The 19,138-nt window shown below is 37.8% G+C and overlaps 1 protein-coding gene across 2 annotated transcripts in view; it reads right to left on the reverse strand.

The window, feature by feature from the left end:
- Nucleotides 1–18,887, reverse strand: part of KIF13B (kinesin family member 13B) — a 179,333-nt gene extending 160,446 nt beyond the window's left edge. For both annotated transcript variants that reach the window (XM_034661358.1, XM_034661357.1), the window contains exon 1: nucleotides 18,774–18,887. The gene's annotated coding sequence lies outside the window, so the exon portion shown is untranslated. The remainder of the gene's footprint in view (nucleotides 1–18,773) is intronic.
- Between the last annotated feature and the right edge of the window lie 251 nt (nucleotides 18,888–19,138).

Genomic DNA, 19,138 nt, shown 5'->3' on the forward strand with positions numbered 1-19,138 from the left:
TTATTGCCAATTAAAAGCAAAAGGGCATTATTTGTTATTAGAAACATGATACGATAGTTTACTTCATGTCTAACCCAGCCAATAAATATTAACTGAGTATCTAGCATATGCCAGTGTTGTTTGAAAAAAATATTACTTAAAATATGACATATATCAATAAATAAAATTTTTATAAAAATTCAAATCAAAAATTCAAATCAAAATAAATAAATCCAGGAATAACAATGCAGCTACCATCTATTAACCTACTATGTGCCAGGCATTTTATTTTTAAAGATTTTATTTACTTATCTGAGAGAGCCCAGGTGGAGGGGAGGGACAGAGGGAGAAACAATCGTCCCACTGAGCAGGGAACCTGATGCAGGGCTCGATCCCAGGACCCCAGGATCATGACCTAAGCCAAAGGCAGACACTTACTTGACAGAGCCAACCAGATCTCCATGTGCTGGGCTTTTTATATAAATAACTCATTTCAGCCCATAAGAATCTTAAAAGATCCATGTTATGGTGTTACTACCTCCATTTTACAGAAAAGGAAACTGAAGCTCAGGGAGGTGCAGGAAACTTTCAAAGTCACGCAGCTGGTAAATGGTAGACCCAGAACTCAAAGCGTAGTCTGAGTCATACTTCTCAGATGCTCCTCAAGCAAGTCTCGCCTTTTCCTGTCCTTATAAGCAACGATGATGGTTAAACTCTACTGGCAGCACCTCAATCATGGATCATTGCTAATTCTTACTGAGGTTGATAAATTTAAAAATCAACCCACTCTATGAAGAACAAACTTACCCACTTCCTAACTTTTACGTTCAGGCCTTTATTATTAGTGCCAGATCAGGCCAAAATAATCAGACCAACAGTCACTTTTATATATTAATCAAGAGAACCCATTAGTACATAGAACAAGGGCACACAAAATAGATGTGCTCGGTGTGGATTCCTCAGAAAGCAAAACCTAAGGCTTATCATAGAGCACAGTCCCAGGGAAGAGGAGGAGGGGAAGGAGGCATGAGGTGTCAGATTTTGTCCACATGAAGTTGGTCAGGGTCCAGTTTGAGTTGGCAACAGCCAGGGCTATGACTAGATCAAAGGCTCTGGGGAGAGTGAGGCCAGGAAGATCTGAGGCGGCACATCAGAGGTGCCTGATACAGGAGACGAAGGCAAAAGTGGAGTCAGAAAACCTCTGAAGCTTATGGAAATGACAAGGCCTTAGTTCAGTGCCAAGGCATGACTTAATCTTGAACCAGCCTCTGTCCCAGAATGCTACTTTTAGGCATCCTTCCTGATGCAAGTGGATAAAGACCAGCATATAGGTTCAGTCGTAATAAATCAAACTTTTGGGGAAAGGATTTTCACACAATAGGGTTTTCCTGTACTACTTACATAACTTAATTAGAATGACTAATGTGAGGGGCGCCTGGGTAGCACAGTCGTTAAGCGTCTGCCTTCAGCTCAGGGCGTGATCCCGGCATTCCGGGATCGAGTCCCACATCGGGCTCCTCCGCTGGGAGCCTGTTTCTTCCTCTCCCTCTCCCCTGCTGTGTTCCCTCTCTCGCTGGCTGTCTCTATCTCTGTCAAATAAATAAATAAAATCTTAAAAAAAAAAAAAAAGAATAACTAATGTGAAATAGTACCAAATGAGTAGACGCTGTCTGGTTCCTTCCATTATATTGCAGTTTCCAATCCCCCAAAGAGGAGAGCAGACTGCAAGGGTAGCCATGACCGGCCGAGTGATTAAGTGAGAGTAATAACTGAACAGGCAAAGATTTTGCTTACGCATGGGGTTTCTGTTGTGGTAACATTTGATGAGACTAAAGTTGACCAAGGAAGTCTGTGACATATGACCAAAACATCAAGTCACCCAATTTTCTACACTGAAGAATATGTAAGTAAAACAAAATAATAATGAAGTATAATTATAACAACAGTAGCTACTCTGCAGATTCTTATGATGGTTTTCATTTCATAGGGTAAAATTTATTTTTTAAAACATTTGATAATTTTTTTAAAGTCTGTAACATCTGGGGTGCCTGGGTGGCTCAGCTGGTTAAGCAACTGCCTTCATCTCAGGTCGTGATCCTGGAGTCCTGGGATCGAGCCCCGCATTAGGCTCCCTGCTCAGCAGGGAGTCTGCTTCTCCCTCTGACCCTCCCCTTTCTCAGGCTCTCTCTCTCCTGCTCTCTCAAATAAATAAATTCTTTAAAAAAAATAAAATTTACAACATCTAAAAAATAAAAAGGAAAAGGTTTGCCTTAATGGAGATTTAGATATACAGGTATTATTGCATAAAGTTGCTATAAAAGTCTCAGGCTGCAAAACAAAGGACTCCAATCCAAAGAGCTTATACATTACAAATTCAGCTTCCAAAAATCTGCAAGGTTCTAGCTACATAAGCCTGGGCGGCACAGCAGGTTAAGTATCCAACTCTTGATCTCAGCTCAGGTCATGATCTCAGGGTTGTGAGACTGAGCCCAGCATCAGACTCCACACTGGGCGTGGGGCCTGATTAAGATTCTCTCTCCTTCTCCTTCTGCCCCTCCAACCCCTCGCTCTCCCTCTCTAAAAACAAAACAAAACAAAACAAAAAAACCAAAAAACCACCCAGTATCACATCTTGAAACTTTACTATATTTCCAATGAAAAGTAAAAATCTTTTTACCCTCACAGGGACTACATTCTGCTGACATCTGAAATCTTTACAGTTATCGATCTTTCTATTTAGGAATATTTTTATATTTTTTTTGTTAATTTTTAAACACACAAATTTATAACCAAATAAATCCATCTTATTGACAGTAAAAATTTTGATTTGTCAAAGGTTTCCTGCTTTCTTCAGATCACTTTTAATATATACTCCTTTCTTGCCTTCTCTGTCCTCTCTTAACATCCCAGTAGACACAGAACTTCACATAACCTACTATGAAGAACAGACCTATCCTGAGAATCTCACACCCAGAGGAGCTCCTTCTTGGAGGGTACAGCACAGACCCAGAGAGCCAGCAGAACTAGCCCTCCTTAGGCATTGGGAACTGCAGGCCCAAGACCCTCCTTAATCAGCACTACAGTTAAAATACGTCTAAACTTGTCTTCTCCACATATACTCTTATAAGACTTTTAGAGCCTGTTGCAATCCCACCCCATGAAGGAGACTATATGAGATTAGACTGAGGACTTTCCACCTTCCTCTTAGGGTAAGAGGACAATATACATCATTTTTTTTCGATCTAAAAGTATTGCTTGGGGGGGGCGCCTGGGTGGCACGGCGGTTGAGCGTCTGCCTTCGGANGCCTTCGGCTCAGGGCGTGATCCCGGCGTTCCGGGATCGAGCCCCGCATCAGGCTCCTCTGCTGGGAGCCTGCTTCTTCCTCTCCCACTCCCCCTGCTTGTGTTCCCTCTCTCGCTGGCTGTCTCTATCTCTGTCTAATAAATAAATAATAAAAAAATTAAAAAAAAAAAAAAGTATTGCTTGGGCATCTGTGTGCCCAGCCCTATGCTAGATACTAACACATACAGATACTCTATACCGATAAATCCTTTGAACTGTAAAGTTATTGGATAAGATTCAATCCCTAACCCAAAGGGATCTAAAAAATAGTTGGAGGACTACNCCACACTGAGATACCACCTTACGCCAGTTAGAATGGCAAAAATAGACAAGGCAAGAAACAACAATTGTTGGAGAGGATGTGGAGAAAGGGGATCCCTCCTACATTGTTGGTGGGAATGCAAGTTGGTACAGCCACTCTGGAAAACAGTGTGGAGGTCCCTTAAAAAGTTAAAAATTGAGCTACCCTATGATCCAGCCATTGCACTACTGGGTATTTACCCCAAAGATACAACCGTAGTGAAAAGAAGGGCCATATGCACCCCAATGTTCATAGCAGCATTGTCCACAATAGCTAAATCGTGGAAGGAGCTGAGATGCCCTTCAACAGATGACTGGATTAAGAAGTTGTGGTCCATATATACAATGGAATATTACTCAACCATCAAAAAGAACGATTTCTCAACATTTGCTGCAAATGGACAGCACTGGAGGAGATAATGCTAAGTGAAATAAGTCAAGCAGAGAAAGACAATAATCATATGGTTTCTCTCATCTATGGAACATAAGAACTAGGAAGATCAGTAGGAGAAGAAAGGGATAAAGAAAGGGCAGGTAATCAGAAGGGGGAATGAAGCACAAGAGACTATGGACTCTGGGAAACAAACTGAGGGCTTCAGAGGGGAAGGGGGTGGGGGAATGGGATAGACTGGTGATGGGTGGTAGGGAGGGCACGTACTGCATGGTGCACTGGGTGTTATACGCAACTAATGAATCATTGAACTTTACATCAAAAACCAGGGATGTACTGTATGGTGACTAACATAATATAATAAAAAAATATTTTAAAAAATAGTTGGAGGGACAAGAAAGATAGGTGTTTGCAACTAGAGAAAAAAAACATGCGTGTATCAGGAGTACACGTACTGTCCTACTTGGACAGCTGCCCAACGGAACTGGTCTGGGAATTCCCCTGCCCTCTAACAGCTGCTGGGAATGTTTCTCTGTACGGCCTACCTTCCTGTCTATCTCACCACAGCAAAAGCAAAGGAATTCCTCTTTTCCACCCCTATTTTGCTTTCACTGTTTAATACTCCAATAATATAAGGTGAGGACACTATAATGATGGAAGAGAGTACACCAAAGTGGAGAGAGGAAGGAAAAAAGACTTCCTCCTTGATCCTCTGCTGGGGACAAGTAATAGGTGACTGACAGATGGAAAGAAGAGGGAGAAGGAAAAACTTCAGGAAGTCGTGGCATCCCAGCTTCTTTTCTAGGCTGTCCACTCCTCAAAGGGAAGGAGGTAGGATTATTTCAAATTCCTCTCCAGTCTTTAAGAAACCCCAGTTTTCTTCTCCACAACTGCCCATTCTCTTACCCCTCTAGCATCTGAATCTCATTTGGAAGCCCTCCAAAAAAATCCCAAATCACAAAAAAAATTACGTCTCAGTTTTTCCAATCCTCTTTCCGCTGTTTACCCGTAAACTCTTATCAAGAGCAAGAGAACAATCAGAAGGGCTTAGAACAAGGTAATCCCTGACCCCTTAACCCAGAAAAGAAGGTTAGATTTCTTGGCATTGCTGACCTGGAACACTGAATCAAAGAATTATTTGCTTAAAATGTCTTAGTTAGATAGTGCTATACATTTCAGAAATACCAAGGGTTAAATAGGCTTTTGCAGGGACCTAGAGATGGTTTACCCATGTATATGATCTTGCTTAGAAGGGGAAAAAGTATTATGTTCTAACATTTTGGTGAGTACCTCAGACAATTTTAATTTACCTGACAATTAAATTAATTTACCTGACAACTTGGTGAGTACCAGACAATTTTAATTTACATTATCCTTTAGGATCAGAAATTCCCAAACTTTTTGGTATCAGCACTCCTTTACACTCTTAAATATTACTGAGGACCCTAAAGAGCATTTTATTATATGGATTACACCCCATGGAAAATTTTTTCAATGACAAATCAAAGATGAGAAACTTTTAAAATATTTTATTAATTCATTTAAAAGCAACAAGATTACATGTTAACATAATTAATATTGTTAAGAAAAATAACACTGTTCTCCAAAACAAAAATACACAAATGTAACTATATGTTTAGTGAAGAACAGTACTGTTTTATATTTTTACAAATTAATGTAATGTATTAAGTTGAACATTTAATAATTTATAAATAAAGTCATGTCAACAATTAGTTAATAAACTAAAGAAAAATTGAGAACATGACATATTCAGAATGCAGAAACCGATAGTTTCCAAAAGTAATGTGAGCCCCAAAACCCTGGGCCAAGGTCAGGAAAGAACGTGTTTTGTGGGTGAAGCCAATAAGAATCTACACCAAGGGTTGTAAACGGAAAGGTCCACAGGGGCCAGGTAAATAACATAAATGAAGGAGCTGACCAGCTGGGGACCTGAGAGCTCATGACCTTGTCAAAGGAGGCAATAAGCCCAGTTTTGCTGGATTTTCAGGCTGTTAAAGAAAAACTGCAAATCTGAATTTTTATATGAAACTTCCTGATTTTTTAAATACTGAAACTGCAAGCCAAATGTACCCCACGGCATCCCAGTTTGCAAAACTTATTAGCAACAGAATTATTTAATCTTTAGGAAATTCTTCTCAAAGGAAATTTACCCTACAGTATGATTCTAATATTAGATCACTAGGAAACAATACACAAATATAATGAAACAGCATTGAAACAAAAGCTTGCTGTCAAAATGACAAAAATAAAACAAAAGCCATGGTGCTGTGGGAGCAAACAAGCGACAGCATCTAGTGGGCAAGGATGCTAGAAAACCGCCCTCCATATGGCAGAGCGGATGGAGACGGCTCATCAGGCTCTACCATTGTCTTGAGAAATACTCTTCATAAAATCTAACTTCCAGCCTTACAAATCACCCTTCCAGCTACTCACTGGGGGTAAGATCAGAACGGGGGACTTTTGAGAACAAGCACTAATACAACAGCTATAATCAATCACAAGCCATTCACTGAGCACCTTCTGTGTGGAAAGCACTGGAAGTGACACAAAGAAACGAAGTGGTCTCGGCTTTCACGTAGCCAGTCTAAGAGGGGCAGGGGCCTCAAAACACACAAGAAAATGCTGAACAACACAAGCATTGGAAAACAGGGCAGGACAAACATAAAAGATGTCACCTAGGCAGTGGCGGTGCTTAAGTACTAGAAATAATAAATGCTGTCAATTCAAAAGATTCTAGATTATAGGATGGAGAAGCAGTCTTGAAGGAAGATCAGTCTGGTATTAGTGGGTTCCAGAAATCAGTTAAAAGCTATGTTGTAATCTAAACATACGGCAATTACAGTCCTTGACTAGGTAATGTCAGAGAGAGGAAAGGAATGTTGGGATAAAAATACTCACCAGAAAAATCAGCATGTTTTGGCATTTGACTAAGAATAACACACCCTGGTAATAAATTCACCTACTAATCTACCTACAGAACAAGTGACTGAATTTCTTCAACAACTGAGGGAGCAATAAATCAAAGATAAATAATCCAATCACAATGTATAGGTCATATTTATATGCTATTCTAAACAAACTATAGGGAAAAAACATTATCAGATAATTAAACATGTAAATACTGAAAATCTGACGCTATTACATAAATACTGTTAATTTCCTAGGTGTACGAATAGTGTGGAGGTTATGTTAAAAATACATTAAAATATTTGTGGTTAAAATGGGATTTACTTCAAAATGATATAGGAGAGAGGAAAGAATTGAAGATGTGGTTAGGACCGTATTAGCCATAGGTTACTGGCTTTGGAGGCCAAGTGACAGGCACATAGGAGTTCTTTGTACTATCCTGTCTACTTTGGTGTATGTTTGAAAATCTCTATAACAGGGACGCCCACGTGGCTCAGTCAGTTAAGCGTCTGCCTTTGGCTCAGGTCATGATCCCAGGGTCCTGGGATGGAGCCCTGCATCAGGCTTCTTGCTTGGCGGGAACCCACTTCTCCCTCTGCCTGCCACTCCCCCTGCTGTGCTCCCTCTCTCTCTCTGACAAATAAATAAATAAAATCTTTTTTAAAAAATAAAAAATACAATCTCCATAACAAAAAGGTTTTTTTTAAAGATTTTATTTATTTTATTTATTTGAGAGAAAGAGAGAGAGAGTGTGAGCACAAGCCAGGGCGGGGGGAGGCAGAGGGAGAAGCAGACTCCCCACTAAGCAGGGAGCCCAATACACAGCACGATCCCAGGACCCTGAGGTCATAACCTGAGCCAAAGGCAGATGCCTAACCAACTGAGCCACCCAGGCACCCCAATAACACAAAGTTTTTAAAAAAATTAAATGGCAAATACAACTTTTACCTACTCAATGATCTTTATGTAAATTCTATTTGTTTTCCTAAAAGTAGAACAAAAGATTATTGACTTGTTTCATATATGGGCCAAAACAGGAAGATAAAAACTCATTATTGCTCTTAATTAGGACCCATTCTATAGAAGTTTTTATTTAATTATAAATATATATAAACGAGATTTGATGAAAGTAAAGCATAAGTAAAATTCACCGTCATACAAGACACTTCTTTAGCAAACTTAGGAAGAAGGAAAAAGGGCTCCAGAACCCTAAACTACTAATTTTCAAAAGAAATCATTTTTCATGTTAGCTAAATATCACTCTCATAAAAAAATGCACAATGCTCAAAATTAAACAATAGAATCATTTCAAATCTGAGTCTGCAAAACTCTAACCTTACAAAGTCCACAAGAGACTAATTCAACTTCTCTACTCTTCAATTTTCTGTTTTACTTTGTTTTTTGTTCTACTAGTATGTTTACAGACATTCTGTGCTAAAAATAATTTGATCACAATTTAATGGAACTAAGGATTAATAAAGATTATCCTAACTCTTAGCCTGATACTTGGCAAACAGCTGATGTTCAACTGTTGAAAGGATCATAAAGATTCCTAAGATACTGTGACACAGCAAATTTTTGGGTTAGACTGGTTTCTCATGTGACACTTCCTCAGGGAGCACTGCTACCTCCATCTTTAAAAGAGAAGTCCAGATTCTTACACAATATCTAGTTTATATTAGCAACAACTTCTACACTAGAGATTGAGACAAAGAACCCTTAAAAAAAAAAAAAAAGCATTACCAAACAAAAAGAAAGACAATTTTCAATACCTCAATATTGGGACTTGATAGTTTTACCTAAACTTTATTTGAAATTAGATATCTAATATACCATATATTATCTCATAATTTAATTCTGAATCCAGAATTCTGGGTAAATTCAAAACATTTAATTCCTATTAACCATAACTTTTTTTAAAAAAGATTTTATTTATTTATTTGTGAGAGAGAGGTGAAAGGGTGAGAGGGTGAGAGAGAGAGAGAGAGAGGGAGAAAGGGAGAGAGAGGGAGAGCATGAGCACGAGGGGAGGGCGTGCAGAGGGAGAGGGAGAAGCAGACTGAGCAGGGAGCCCAACACAGGGATCAATCCCAGGACCCTGGGATCATGACCTGAGCAGAAGGCAGACACTTAACCAACCGAGCTACCCAGGCACCCCTCCTATTAACCATAACTTAATCTAATAACTAACCATATGCAATAACTCTGAGTCCTCATTATATCAAATGTTAGTAAACAAGTAGTATTTCAAGCTCAGTGACAGACACTCTCTATTCTTGTATTTTAAAAAAGTTTATTTCTTCATATTGCCGTACCAATAAAAGAATGAGATAATATTTATATAGCCAATGACAATGCTAAAATATCACCAATTCTACTACAATAATCTAATTTTCGTTCAGACAGGTTTACTAACAAACTATCATACAGTTCATTTTGGCAATCTACTAGCCTTTGCTGGAAAACTTGGAAAAACCTACATTTATTGTTATTTGGTTATTTACTACTATTAACTGTGCAAAGATATGAATACAATCTTTCATTATCTTTTTAGCTTTTAAGACTCTCTGTGATTCCTCTTCACAACTATATTCAAAAGTAGTAGATGATTTATACAGTCAATAATCACAGTGTTTTTTTAAAAAGGGGGAAAAATCATCCAAAATTTCTGAGTACACCAAACAATGCTCTCCCCACTTTACTCTGACATAATCAGGGTGGACAGGCTCCCTAAGGAAGAGCCTCTTTATGAAATTAAAACATACCACATACTGTTCTCCAGAGGAGTAAATTCTATTTGGGCAGAATTATTAGCCTCACTCAAGTCATTTCACAGCAGAGAGAACAAACAAGTCTATTGTACATACCATAATTACATTTTGCATGACTTCCTTCAATTAAAATCTTTACTTAAATTAGTATCCATACAGCATTAGAGAAATTTTGAAAGTCATTATCTAATATGACGTAATGATGCCTTTCACTAACAAGGAATTACTCTGAAAATGACTTCTGATATTTCAAAGCAATTATCTGCATTAGGCCCTCCCCTAGGCAGCATTACTCAGTACATTTGCAAGAGAAATGTATGTGCATGTGTCAGCCTCACTAAACTCTGCATATATTTGAATATATATGCATATATTCATTCTTCTACCACGATCAGAGTCCTACAAACCTCCAAAGAAGGACTGAGTGTGCTTTGCTCGTGTTAAGTAATAATGACTTGACTAAACTGATGTCTAGTATAAAATAATAAGGAATAAAAAGAATTCTAATGACCTTACTGCCCAGTACTGGTTGAGAGCAACATCTCAGATATTATTCTCACTAGACTGGCAGTTATCATCTTCACGTATCAATTAAACTTTAGGTTAAACAGGACCAAATGGGAAAAACAGGGAAGCACCACTGCTTTACTGTAAAACAGAAAAACTCTGCATATCTGTGCCATTTATGGCTAATTCCATCCATGTTGAAGAGACTTTCCTACATGTACTAAAGAACAGACCATCTCACAAAATACCAAAGAAATCCGTGTTCAGATTCATTAAGGTCTTAAAGTCTAACTCTCAAATGTTTTCTACTTCACACAATTCTCACCTTAAAATCTTACAGCTGGTAGGGCAGGGTAAAAAAGAATGGTAAGAGAAACTCCCAAGTTAATGTACTAACTCTTATACTGTTAACACACATACACGTAGGACTAAAGAGGAAAGTGGATTAACGGATCTAGGGACTGAACAATGCAATTTTTCCTGAGAATTTCCTTCCCTTTTAGGTTTCAGTTTGGTATTTAAAGCAGCACCTGTGAATGCACACAGCTCACTGATCCATATACTCCTCAGAGAGTTGGACGTACACCAAAACAATTTCACTGCTACTCTTGCTTGGAAGTCACTACAAACAACAGATGAGGAGGGACAAGCTTTTGCCTTGGTTTGGTTTTTTCAGAAGGAAAAAAGGAGGAATAGGGTATTTGATAAAATACCAACATTTAGCTTTTCTCCCCAAGATGAACTTAGGATTTTTTTTAGCTCCTATTAACATTTTTTTTCTTTTGCTTTTAAAAATCAGGCATTAGGCAGCTTTTCCTGTCCATGGGTCCTGTCCCCATGCTTTAAATACATAAATAAAAATAAATAAATAAATAAAGTATCAGGCATTATACTGTATAAGTAGTCAAAGTTTGAGTCACATATCTGACCTTTTACTAGAAAAAGTCATTTGCATACACATAATGGTGTGCAATTTACAAATATATAAATATAAATATATATGTATAGAAAATATAAAGAAATACAAGGAAAAGATAAAAAACCAACTTCAGGAAAGTTGTTAACTGTGGCGGAGAGGAAAGGGATTAAAGCTGGAAGTTCACAGAAGGCTTAAATTGTATTGGTAAAGGTTTGTTAACCTGATCAGTTAACATAAAAGTGTTTAGGTTAATACATAAAAGTGTGTTATTCTTTAAACCTCCTTGCATACTGTTACTTTTTAAAATCTGCTCAATTTTTAAAAACCTGTCAAGAAGTATGGCTCAGTAGAAAAGTATACTAGAATCTGGGGTTCCAAATCAGCAGCCAAGGGCTGAATCTGGCCAAGACCTGTTTTGTTTGGACAGCACAATGTTTTGTTTTGCTTTTTAACTATAATTTGAATGCCTTCGGGCAGGGTATGCACTCTCCAATTAGCCAGAGTCACCACCATTTTCCTTTTCAGTAAACGAGAATTCTTTCAAAGCTTAAGAAATTGGAATCCTCACACACCGCTGGTGGGAATGTAAAATGATGCAGACTCTTTGGGAAAGTCTGGCAGCTCCTCAAAATGTTAGGCACGGAGTTACTATATGACCCAGCAATTCCACTTCGAGATATCTACCTAAGAGAAATGAAAACATATGTCCACACGAAAACTTGTACACAAATGTTTACAGCGGCATCACTCATAATAGCCAAAAAGTGGAAAAAACCCAAATATCCACCAACTGATGAATGGATAAACTGAACAGAATACAACGAAGTATTATTCCACCATAAAAGGAGTGAAATACTGATAAATGCTATTTGGATAAAGCTCAAACACATTATGCTAAGTAAAAGAAGCCAATCACAGAAGACCATGTATTTTATTTCATTATTATGAAATGTCCAAAATTGGCAAATCTCAAATCTATAGAGACAGAAAGCTGAGTTATAGAATGGTTAAAATGTCATAAAATTGTATCATAATGCTGGTTGTACAATTCTAAATATAATAAAAACCACTGAATTGTTCACTTTAAAGGGGTGAATTATATAGCATATTTATTACATTTCAATAAAGTAGTTTAATAATAAATAAACCAAAGACATCCACCCAGTTCTTAGAGCTTGTGAATTAATGCCTAAATTTGATTCTTAAATTGTCGTGTGGTAAGACGACACGGTTCCTGAGGTAAAAACTATTTTCAGAACAATACCAATATTTGCCTTTTTCACTATGCTGATACTAGCCCGCATGGTGCAAAAACAATGGCGGGTAAAAGAGCTGGCACTTTTGGCACAGTGACACTAGTTACTGGTAGTCATTACATTCTTCATTGCCACACACCCAGAGCCAAAAAAAAAAAGTCGTTTCTTACTTCAGGATGTCCTCAATAAGGAGGAAAAATTATGAATTTGATTCAGTCTCAACTCTTGAGTACATATCTTTTTAAAATTACATGTGACAGGAGCACCTAGGTGGCTCAGTCAGTTAAGCATCCAACTCTTGGTTTCAGCTCAGGCCATATCCTCAGGGTCCTGAGATTGAGCCCCGGAACCAATGGGCTCCTAGCTTAGCATGGAGTCGGCTTGCGATTCTCTCCCTTTCCCTTTGCCCCTCCCCTGCTCGCTAGCTCCCTCTGCCGCTCTCGCTCTGCTCTCGCTAAAAAAAAATAAATCTGTTATAAATTAATTAATTAAATAAAATCACATACGACAAAATGGGAAGTAGCAATGAAGCCCCACTGGGGCATACCAAAGTATAAAATGTGTAACTCCATGAGTCGTGGGCCAAACTAGTCATTTTTTAAATAGAACACCATTTTTACTAGAAATAACTGTCAGTTCCTATGGGAAAATGCAATCCCATTCCAAATTCACCTAATATAACTTTTATAACACAACTGTTTCATAAAGTGGCAGCTGCCACTCTCCATGGGAAATCACACCTTACTCCCTTTTAAAACAATATTAGTATTTCCAAAAAACCCCACCAATGTTAGTATTTCAATTAACTTGAGCCAGAGTTAACAGGAAAGGCCTGTTTGGTGGGCAGAGGAGGGAGGGAAGAAGGCAAAAGGCAGAAGATAAACTTTAGTCTAAGAAACTATTTTGCCTTATCATGGTGACAGGCTAACTAGCATTAACATTTATTACAGGATAAAATTTTAACAAATTTTAAGAGTTTAAGTTTTAAGTTTCGTTTTAATTCAAACAAAATAAGGCTTAAAGATTGATTTAGCTATTTAAAAAGGGACTGTCCTAGGTGTGCCAGCTGGATCAGTCGGAAGAGTGTATGACTCCTGATCTTGGGGTTGTGAGTTCAAGCTTCACGATGGGTGTAGAGATTACTTACATAAATAAACTTTAAAAAGTAAAAGGGGACTGCTCTACACCATGGTATTATTTAGAACTAGTTACAGAAGGGACTTAAAGTGCTCCTAAATGCAAAGATTCAAATGTTGAGAATTATACTTGTAAAAATCTACTAAAAATATATAATGAACTGGTCACTTCTTAGCCCTAAAAGATGACTTGTAAACATGTTGTAAACATGTTGCTGATGAAGATCTGAAAAATCCCAAGGACCAATCTGGAAAACTACACTGATGCGGGGCAAAAAAAGTAATTCCAGGGGCGCCTGGGTGGCACAGTGGTTGAGCGTCTGCCTTCAGCTCAGGGCGTGATCCCAGCATTGTGGGATCGAGCCCCACATCAGGTTCTTCTGCTATGAGCCTGCTTCTTCCTCTCCCACTCTCCCTGCTTGTGTTCCCTCTCTAGCTGGCTGTCTCTATCTCTGTCAAATGAATAAATAAATAAAATCTTTAAAAAAAAAAAAAGCAATTCCAAAAAGACATGTAATTGTGCTAGTAGTCTAAGCGGTGTGGTGCCGCAGGAGAAAATATATAGAGCAAATCTAGGAGTGTGTGTCCAGTACTCCACACGTAAGAAAAAGACGGATCTGGTGGATGCGAGCATATCAGTCTCTAGCGTTTGACTAGAGTGTTTTAAAATAGAAAGACTTCGTCCTTAATCTTTTCCATATTTGATAAAATGTCCTTTCGTTCTCACCCTATGCTAAACCAATGTTTTGACCTGGTTTCCCAAGTTAGTTGATATTTTATTCACTGTAAACATTAAATTAGGGGTCGCAGCTCTCTAACATATGGCATGTTACTCCCTAAGAGCCCCCATCAACTTGCGGAAAAATGGATAAAGTTAAATTTCTGACATTGCAAAGCCGAATTTTTACAGAACTAATTTCTTTTTTTTTAATTTAAAGAAAAAAAACGTTTTTTGAGAGAATGCATGTGTCGGGGGGGGGGTGCTGAAGGGGAGGGGCAGAGGGAGAGGGAGAGAATCTTAAGCAGGCTCTGCACTCAGCGCAGACCCGAACACAGGGCTCGATCTCACGACCTGAGACCACCACCAGAACCGAAGAAATCAAGAGTCAGATACCCAACTGATTGAGCCACCCAGGCACCCCTAGAACTAGATAATTTCTTAATAAGCATGTACACTCTAGTATTGAACTGAATTACATTTTGGTTTAAAAAATTTTACTTCCTTTAGAAGTTATATTATAGCTCAACAAACATATCATAAATGTAGCCCATAATAACAATAACAGTAATATTTAAAATAATAGCTAACACTTATATAAAGTTTATTGTATTTTAACTTGTTTTGTCATAACAACCTACAGAAAGGTACTATTATAATCTCCACGTTACCAATGAATAAACTGAGGCAGAGGACAATTAACTAACCTGCTCCACAGCACACATGGTAAGTGGTGAAGGTGATATTCAATCCAGGATTTCTGGCTCCAAAGTCAGCATTCTTAATCTCTTAGCCTTGTGCTATCAATTTTCTTTTCTTTCTTTTTTTTTTTTTTTAAAGATTTTATTTATTTATTTGACAGAGATAGAGACAGCCAGTGAGAGAGGGAACACAAGCAAGGGGAGTGGGAGAGGAAGAAGCAGGCTCACAGCAGAGGAGCCTGATGTGGGGCTCGATCCCATAACGCCAGGATCACGCCCTGAGCCGAAGGCAGACGCTTAACCGCTGTGCCACCCAGGCGCCCCTGTGCTATCAATTTTCTGAATTTTAAGCATTTTATTTTTCAGAAAAGTTTTGAAACTCCATATATAGCACAGCAAGAAATGTTTCCCAAGTTCCCATGATTAAGCTGTTAAACTAGAAATGGTTTACCCATTCATTTAACCATGCTTTCTATTAGTTTTAATAAGCACAAACATCAAATTGTGAAACTGTCAGAAATACAAAATTAATCAGAAAAATAGACAAATCATTATTTTAAAATGTATATTTGTCCACTTTCAAAGTATATTAACTTGAGTTGTTAAGTATACATATAAAATTAGTCATGGTTTTAGATTAATAGAATTGGATACTATTCTAAAAGCAAGGATTTAAAAGAAAGGCTTTAAAAGAAAAAACATTAATTTGAACCTTTCTGACTACTTATTTAAACTGGCTCAAATCACTTACATGTTAACTTCAAATTCCTAACTCTCTAGTTACAAAAATAATCCTATAAAATCATAACTTATTTTATGGATTAGTCATTCTACAAACTAGACTATAATTAACCTAACATCACACAAAACAGCTTTTAATTTACATTTTCTTCCAATTTTTCATTTATTTTTTTAATTTTAATGTTTTTTTATTATATTATGTTAGTCACCATACAGTACATCCCTGGTTTCTGATGTAAAGTCAACATGCACTGCTAGACTGCTACATTCCAAAATTTCTATTGTCTCTTTTCACCTTAATAGAATAATAAAAGAAAAAGCACTCTCAAAAGGCAATCTTTTATTACACCAACAATGTTCTTTTTTTTTAAGTTTATTTATATATTTTAGTAACCTCTACACCCAACATGGGCTTGAACTCATGACCGGGAGATCAAGAGTCACATGCTCTTCCGAATGAGCCAGCCAGGTGCCCCAGCAATGTTCTTGGTTTTTACCTGGTGCCACTTACAGGAGTTACATTCAACTTATGAAAATTCATCAAGCTATATACACTTCACTCTATAAAAGCTGTTTTTTTTTAAATCTATGCTTAACTTCATTAAAAACCATGACATACCAACCTTATTGGAAGTTGTCATTTTTAAAAGTTTTTTTATCAAACAATCCTCTATAGCACTGAGTGATACTCAATTTGTATCTGCAGCTCATGGAAAAAAGAGCCATCCAAGACATTCTATGGAACTAAGAAGAGCTATGTAATTCTTTCACAAACCCCTGAGATTTAAAGACCTCAAAAGGAAAGAAAACATATTTTTTCAGCTTTTATGTTGCCATTTTATTCTCACAACAACTTTATCAGGTAGATACTATTACACACTTGTGGCAGATTGTGTTTTCCAAAGGCAGCTGCAATAATACACATCCCATCCCAAAGGCTTTTCTTATGTGACACTGATGTTCTTCCATTAAAAGATGAGTCTATATTTTCTCTTCTGGAAATTGTTTAGAGCTTTAGATCAACCTTGAGTAAGAAAATGTGACAGAAGATACTGTGTGACTCCCAAGGTTAGGACATAAGAGGCAATGCTACTTCCACCCGGCTTTCTCACTCTCTCAGGACACTTGCCCTGGGAAACTGCCACCAGATTGTGAGCAGGTATTCTGCCTCCGCCCCAGCTACATCTCCAGCCAGCAGGCAGCATCAACCACCATATCTGGGTGACTGAGCCTTCTCCAGCTGATTACAATTCCCAGCCTTCAAGTCTTCCAGCTATGCCCCAGAGAGCATGGGGCAGAGACATGCCATCATCCCTGCTGTGCCCTGTCTGAATTCCTGACCCACAGAAATCATGAGATAATAAATGATTACTGTTGCCTTAAGCCTCTAAGCTTTTAAAGATAATAGGTTATGCAGCAATAGAATACTAAAACACTTTATAAATAAGGAACACAGGTGGGCAACCAGGCTACCAGGTGGCAAAGCCAGAATTTGAATCCAAGTCAGCCTACAGATAAAGCCTACACTCTTTCTACCATAGGATATTGCCCCCAAGTTTGTTCAGAGGTAACCACATTTCTAAATAAAGCAACAATCTCCAGAATGAAAATTCTAAGAGCAATAAACAGCCTCCGTTATTAATGATTTCAGTTAATACTCAGAACAGATCAATTAGCAAGCTCAAAATCCTAGCATCATTTTTGACACATCTATACCCTTTACACCCTAATAAAATCATATCTAATAGTACCCATATCCTAGTAATACTTATGAAATAGCTCTACATCAAAGACAATAAGCCTGAACAATTACAGAGCACTTTACAAAGCACTTTAACAATCACTAATTTGATCTTCAGAAAACACTTCTATGAGATTGGTAAGGAATACACCATACAGATAAGACTCAAAAAAAGTTAAAAACAACAGCTACTAGTTTAGAAGCAACTAGTTAAAAACAACATAGTTAAGTAGGGGTTTAAGATTTTCTGACTCCAAGTCCAATGCCCTTTCAACTCAATGACTCAACCTGAAAGAATATTTATGGAGTGCCTTCTGTATGTATTTCCATTCACAACATTGTCTCTACAAGTTTAAGTATCTACTTCATGCAAAGCACCATGGAAGGCACTGTCTCTCTAATTTGTGCTATTCACTTCCAGGGTCAGTAGAAAAACATCTCCGAAATCAAGCTGATCTCTATGAAGTCAGTCTTCCCCACCTGCAACCATTCTCTATGCGGCCAACTGACAACTTTTCCTAATCCACCCCCTAACCACAATATTAAAAAACTGTCAAAGATGACATCTTACCCATAAAAATATAGGTCAAATTTCCTTATTGGCTTTCAAGGTCTTCTGTAATCTGACCCTAGCTTATTTGATTAAATTAACTTCCCTGCACTTGCTGAGAAAAACCAAATGAATCTCTTGCTTCTTCCCCAAATTTGCTTTCTTTACACTTTCTGGCCCTTCCTTTTGTTCATACTATCATCCAAATCCAGAAGTGATTCATCTTCAACCACTGAGAGTCTCTTCCCTCCAAGACCTTAAAATCCACCATAGAGCCACAGGTAGCAATCCAAAACAATGTATAATAACTCAGGTAATACAGATTATGGCGTACAGGGATTTAGAGGAAGGGAATCACTGAAGGATGTGGGAATGCCTTGAAGAAGAAGTAGCACCCAAAATGGGCTCTAAGTGACAGGATTCAAAGTGGCAGAAGTAAAAGCAACCGAAGCTGAGGAACAACCTAAAGGTCTTCTCTTCTACCCCACTTCTTCCCATTTACATCTTACTACTCCTCTAGCCGGTACCATCTCCTTCAAGAAGCCTTCCTCAGTTACTCCACCTCCTAACCTAAAGCTCTCTTCTCTGAGCTTCTGATATAATTGGTATCTACAACACTTGTTCTGGCATTTAGTCATTCCATATTATAGACCTTCCCTCTGACTCGACAGCTCTGTGTCTCTACACAGTAATGAAGCATTTGTTATTTGCTAAGCTGAACTCAGCTCAGCAGCCATTGTTGCTTTCAGTCTTTTAAAAATCCATTGAATATAACACTGTTTCTTAACTTACCGGGCATCTCCTTTGGAAAGATTAGTATTTACAGGACTAAGTATAACCTTGTTTGCATCTACATCCACCACACATTTGGTATGCAAGTCAATTTCTGTGGATAAAAAAGAGAGAAAGAAAAAAAAAAACAGAGAAAACGGTCATTTTTAAAGTAATTTATTTCAGAAAAATCATTTGATAAAAGTATAACACTCTTTCATGATAAAAACACTCAACAAACTAGGAATAGAAGGGAACTTTGCAATCTAATAAAGGACATCTACAAAAACCTGCAGCTAACGTCATGCTTAAGGCTTACCCTCAAACATCAGGAATAAGACAAGGAAGTTCTATGACTACAATTTCTATCCAACATTGTTCTAGAA

This window comes from Ailuropoda melanoleuca, chromosome 5 (assembly GCF_002007445.2).
Source record: "Ailuropoda melanoleuca isolate Jingjing chromosome 5, ASM200744v2, whole genome shotgun sequence".
Classification (NCBI taxonomy): Eukaryota; Metazoa; Chordata; class Mammalia; order Carnivora; family Ursidae; genus Ailuropoda; species Ailuropoda melanoleuca.